Raw genomic sequence first — 6,434 nt, 5'->3', positions numbered from 1 at the left:
CTTGTCCCCTGCTCCTTAAAATTGACACCGTTTCTCTTGCCATCATCCACTCTGTCCTGTCTAGTCATTCTGTCCAAGGTTTCTGTTAGTGTTAGAATCAGTATTTCCCAGTTAGGATCTCATGATTTGGCAAATACTTGCTGTCAAATGTTTAACCTGTCGGTCAATTTGAGAAAATCTTTCTTTACCTCCCAGACTGTGGGGTGGTCTTTGGTAAAATTGCTGTTGTTCCCTAGAAGGGTAACTACCTCTCCTAGGAGATTAGTATTGATAGTTCTGATAAATGATATCATATGGATGTCTTGGCTTTACTCACCCTGGTACTGGAATCAATTATCCTGGACCCTAGGAGGAGATGGAGATAATGTTTCTTAATAATTGGCTCAGGGAGGTGGGGATTGACTTATGTCTCTGGAAATATTTTGATTTTGATTTCCCTACCAACCTACTTCTGGGTTCTAACTGTTTCTCTTTCAAAGAATAGAATATGTTTAGCCCAGGATAGGCCTGAACCTAAATATTGAAGACTAATGTAAGTCTGTTTTGTTGGATCAGTATTTGTGGGATCTGTATTTTGCATTCCAGCTGGAGGACTAGTTAGCTGACCTTGAATAGAGGGTCTTCTCTATATGTTTAGATCTTTAACAGCGTAGGAATGTCTTGATCCCACACCTTTAAGTTCAGCTAAGGAGTACTCTTAGCTTAAGGTATTTATTTGGGGTTCTTGTTTTGCATTGGTGGTTGTTGGGTTCAGTGATTTATAGTTCTGTGCAGCTTGTGTGATGATGCACTTTTGACTTCCTCACTAATCATAATCATGTACTAACTGAGTCACTACATATTTTGGAGGAGCATGAAGAATGTATTTTTTAAATATAGGCTTTTGGCATCAACACATTGAGAAATCTTGGCAAATCTGCACCGTTCTTAAGCAAACTCCCCAGGTGACTGATCCTCAGCACACATTCAATTTTAGTCTGTGTCAAGGGTTCCCTGTGGATTTCTGTGAGTTGACAAATATTTTAATATGGCCACCTTTTAAAATATGTATTTGAAATTATTCTGATCTTCCACTGGTGACGATTGTTACCACACAACTACAATTTGTGGAGCAACATATCTTGAAAACATACCAATATGGCTTTCAACCTAGGTACTGAATGGAGTCAGCATTGATCCTAGGATAATATTCTTGCTCATACTGACAAGGATGATCTTTTATTGCTTGCCATTCCAGACCTATCAGCCATGTTTGATACCTAGATTCATTCTATTTCAGTGTCTCGTCTGAAATGCCTTACAGGGACGAATTACTTCACACCTTTATGGTTTTATGTTTTGGGAGTTTCTTATCTGAAAGGGTCCAAATGTTTAACATTGTAAACTTTACCTCAAAGCCCATCAATTTAGGTTTTGGATTACAACAGGTATCTCCCCTCTCACCGCTTCTTATAATTTATATCTACCAGATAAATAAAGTCTCTAGTGCAGCATATTCACATCTTCACATATTGACACAAATTATTAGTTTCATTCTCAAGGTTGAACATGCTGCTCATCCCGAATTGCTTCTATTACAGTGTGCTGTTTCTGTAGCAACCACTGGTGTGGCTTGGGGGTTGAGTGGGCTATAGCCCCAGGAACTTGAGTTGTAGCCCCAAACTGAAGCTCAGGGGCTACAACCAAAATGCTAGCTACCCCCGAGTCCTGACAGTCCAGAAATTAGCATTGTCCTGGATCTTTCCCAGACTTCGCAACACCCCTGGTAGCAACACTTACTTGTCACCCAAAGAATCATTTATTTCATCTCATGCTTGCACTTATAACAACTGGTTGCATGAGCTTACATTCTGTGGAGGTCTTTTGAGCATTTTCTTTACATTGGTGCACATCATGTACATTTTCAGCCAACCCACCGTCCACCATTTTACATCTTAAGGTGAAAGAAGAGATGGGCAGAATAGTGCACAACAATTTTCTTCTCCTCTCTAGTTGTGAATGTCAGGCATAGTTTTTGTAACAATTCATCTAGTGGGTCATCTTTGTTCAATAGTTTAAACAATATTCTTTATTTTATCTTTTCATGACTGGAGATCCCTCATTGACCATTGCTGGAAATATCTAGTCATTGCATAATCAAAAGATCAACCATGGCATCCTGTAATGTCATGGCCAGATTGTGTAATTGATCACAAGTATGGCTCGATCTATATGACAGATTCATGCAGGCAGGATATTTTTGCTTTTATAGACAAGTTACTCGTGATTGTGTAGTAGTGTGAGAAGTTGCATTAGTGTGTGGAATAATATGGCGTTGTATAGTCTCATTAGTGTATACAAGTTGTGATTGACATTTGTTGAATTGTAGGTTGAAAAAATAGTTGATTTTGAAGTGAGAATGAATATCGATGATAACAGATTTCAGAAATCCCTATTTCATTAAGATGCAAGGTTGCCTCTATTTATTATGAGATGAATGAAATTACAATTACTGGGCATTTAGAAATGTTAAGAGAATGTTGGGCTACCACCTATTTCTTTTCATAATCGCAGAAATATGACCATCCAATGAAGACCGGTTGTGTGCATTCTCTGCACCTCATTATTCCACTGGCTTCTCTCCTTTCTTTTCTTTGTATGGTCAGCATCCCCGCACCCTACCAGTATCGGATCTGCCACAAAAGCAGATACTGTCACATCTTCAGGATGCTCAGGCTACCATGTGTCGCTCGGCAGACAAGCGATGACACCTAGCCCCAATATTTGAGACCAGTGACAGGCTCTAGTTATCTACACGGCATCTTCGTATCCCGGGTTACCGCAAGCTTCTTCCTTGTTTTGTGGGCCTGTATCGAATTACCAGGGTCATCAACCCAGTCTCTTTTCAGCTAGTGGTGCCTGCCGCCTTGGCATATCCATCCAGTCTTTCACACCTCCCTTCTGGAACCATGCCATCCCTCTACTTGCATAGTAGTGCCACCTCCCGTGCCAGCATCATGGGCAGAATCTTGCCTACGGACGTTTCTACACGGCACTCATTGCGGCGTTGTTGGTGATTGCCATGGCGACTCCAGGATGCACAGCAAACGTGATACTCTCCCGCGACCAGCACCAGGTCATGTGACAAAACACAACCAGGAAGCAGCCCATAAAAGCCCCAACCATTTTTCCTTCAGTGCTTCTCAGCTGTTCATGTGAGTGGTGTTTTTGGGTGTTGTTTCCTGGTTTCCTGTTGTGTGGTTTTTGACCCTGGCTTTTGTCCACTGAATTGCATTTGGATTGTCTGTGGATTTTTGGCTGATCTTGTGATTTTTCTACTTTTTTTTTATTAATCTGGCATTTTCTATTTGGATTGCTTCGGGATTTTCTTAGTGATCTGGCAACCCAGACTTGCTTCTGGACACTGAGAGTACTTTGGCTTGGGCTTTGTTTTGGATTTTTCCCTGGAACTTTCTACTGGAACACTGACTGGAACAATATCCATTATTGCGCACTCATCCCTGAGGGAGGTTTTCCCATGTCTGGGTTTTTCCCTTTCCTCCATTCTGCCTCCTTCTGGTGCCTTGTTAGGTAGGTTACAAAACGTGTTCCCATACATTGTGGTAGTGCAAATTGTTGTGTTCTAATATTGTCGCTTTCTTTCAAGCTGCCTGGGGATCCGGTGATGCAGTTCCAGTCCACCTGTGTCCCTAATAACTGGTAAGGGAGTTGTTTTCGCTTCTCTGACAGGTACTTTGGGGTGGAGGTATTTAGTCCACTCAGGAGATCACGTCTTGACAGACCGAGAAGCCCCCTCTCTCTTCCACGTGGACTACGGGTGCCACTGCCGGTGACCCAGTAGCCGCCTTTAGTGCAGACCATTATGGTGCTGTGGGCTGACATGTTTTACTCTGGCTTTTTCTATCTGGATAGCTTCTGCAGTTCCCTTGTGCTCTGGTGACCCGGACTTGCTTCTGGACACTGAAAGTACTTTGGACTTGGGCTTTGTTTTGATCACGTCTTGACACTGATGTCCGTTAGAGGTATGGCCTCAATTTGATGCATTCACTGTGTCCTCAGAACACTACTGCAAACAAGGTCCCAATACAAAGAGTTGTTGTTGACTTAATTATCAACCCGACTCTCCCACTTATTAAATCCATAATTGCAGGCTTAAAAGGAAAAAAATGCATTGTGTAAGATTGATTGAATAAATTCAAATGTATGTCTTGAACTGTCAGAAAATGAAATAAAAAAGGAAATCCAAAAGCGGGATTACATACATAATATAAAGGAGGTCGAATGCCCAAGAAGCACAAAGACCCTCAGGGTGAACCCGGTGAATGTCGTCTTGCGGTGGCTCAAAACAATACATGGGTTTCTTCCTAGCAAGTCGGCAAACAACATATGGCCCCTGACCTCCATATCGCTGTCCTGTGTCCAAGGCCCTTTTGGATACAGTGTATCAGATTCTGCTTAAGTGCTTCTGTTTATTTGTCTATGGCAATGATAACTCCAAAGTCAAAGGAGGATCTAGGTTGATGTGCAGGATAATTATTAAAATTCGTGCACAGTATCAATATAGCTTGAACGCTCAGGGGCATCGGTCTACTGAGCAGCGTGTTATAATATGAACTTGCAAAGACACGCTGTACCTTGCACCTTCCAATCAAAAAGACGTACCATTTCCCTTGGGAATGCCATTTAAAGCAATAAATAGACCAATAGTGTTGGCAAATCTCATGCAGATATTTTAACATGTTTTCGGTTACAGGATGCGTTTGCAGACTACATGAGAATCGAAGAGATTCAGAGGCCAAACGAGGCCCTTGGTATGTGTTTGCTCACCTCTTCCACCCTACAAACAGTTTCAATGTCTTAGTTCCTGAGTTGCCTACGTCTCCACCGAAATTTGCATATGCCAAAAAAGGGCAACCTACGGATTCACTCCAACCATGTCACCTTCCTCACAATCTAGGTACATTTAAAGTGTAATGCATGCTCCTCTTGTGCTAGATTCAGGGTTACAATTCCACTATTCTGCTTTAGGATATAACTCCCCAGTTGTGAGCTAGAACTGCAGATTCCTTATGAAGCAGCGCAGCACTGCTATTAACAGGCATTACAGAGACTGGCATATGGACGTTTCAGTCTTGGGCCAGTCCAGGTTTTGGAATCCCATGTGAATAACTCCCAGCATCTGCACCAGCCATTGGGTTGGCTGCCCCTAGCTATTCTTGTGAAAACCATTAGCCCTTAAGCTGATGCTCTTTCTATGTGGTTATGATATTAGAGTGGCCCATTCTAGCTGCCGGCATGGTCAATGCCATACATTGAGGATACAGACCCTGAGCAAGTCTACAGGGGAGTACACCCGGCTAGTTCTGAAAGTAGCGCTACCTGCTGCTGCTATTGAGTGTCTTGGCTCTACCTCCCAGCAACTGACGTCTCCTTGAATGGTTGCAATCTCCTCTGGTGTGACCACCCAGCTAGTTTTTGTTCTCAAACGCTGTTCAGCGATTTCTGTAGTCTTTGGTAGATAGAAAACCCTGTAATTATGGTAGGCCTTGCACCATGTCTTGCACGAGCCCTGGATGGGATTGCGAGCCTTGCACTACTGCCTTTCCAAAACAAGGATAGCAGGATTTATTGGTCAGCACTCTCTGCTGTAGGTTTGGCCGCTCTGTGGTCTTAATAATTGAGTTCTGAGGGCAGTGTTTCCTTTCCCATGCAAACGCCAAAAGAGCTGTAGGCACAGACAAAATGGTCCATGTGGCACGAACATGTAGCCTCGACGAGAAAGAGATAGAATCTTCTAGAATTGTTTTCATTTGTTAGCAGGCGCTATGGCAAAACTCCAGGTTGCAACCATGTTTAATTTTCACATGATTATATGTAAAATATCTAAACATTTATTATTTTATTGCCATTGTAACTCTGCACAAGTATTGTACATCATGAATGCTCCACCTATTCTTAGTGGTTAGCTTGAATGTTCGACCTAGCTACCTCTTGGCGATTAATGGTGCTTTTAAGCCACAGGTTTGACATAGATCCAGAGCAGAGCTGTTGAGATATTAGATAATAATGTGCACTCTATATTTCAAGTCCTCCAAAGATCCCTGATTGATGCTGTCCATTTCGAGAGGTGCAAAGGAAAATGGCCACCTCACAGAAATGAGGCGCAAGGAAATCCCCAAAAGGAGGCCACACGTTGTGAAACATAGCAGTGTCCTTATTAATGGGACCTGTTCTAGTCATTACCCTCCCCTGCCATACCATCAAGTATATCTGCCACTGGTCTGACCTTGCAGTAGTTCACCAACCAAAGGCGTGACTGTGTGCTGCATGGGAGCAGCAGTCAGACACACAGTGGGGTCAAACAAGCTGGGGAAGCCTGCAGGCAACTCACAGAGACAAACTGCAGTGTTGGTGGAGGCTGCTGCTTAAAGATC

This window comes from Ambystoma mexicanum, chromosome 11 (genome assembly GCF_040938575.1).
Source record: "Ambystoma mexicanum isolate Mex_15411 chromosome 11, UKY_AmexF1_1, whole genome shotgun sequence".
In the NCBI taxonomy this organism is placed as follows: Eukaryota; Metazoa; Chordata; class Amphibia; order Caudata; family Ambystomatidae; genus Ambystoma; species Ambystoma mexicanum.
The sequence above is the reverse complement of the archived record's forward strand: the minus strand, read 5'-3'. Positions refer to the sequence as shown.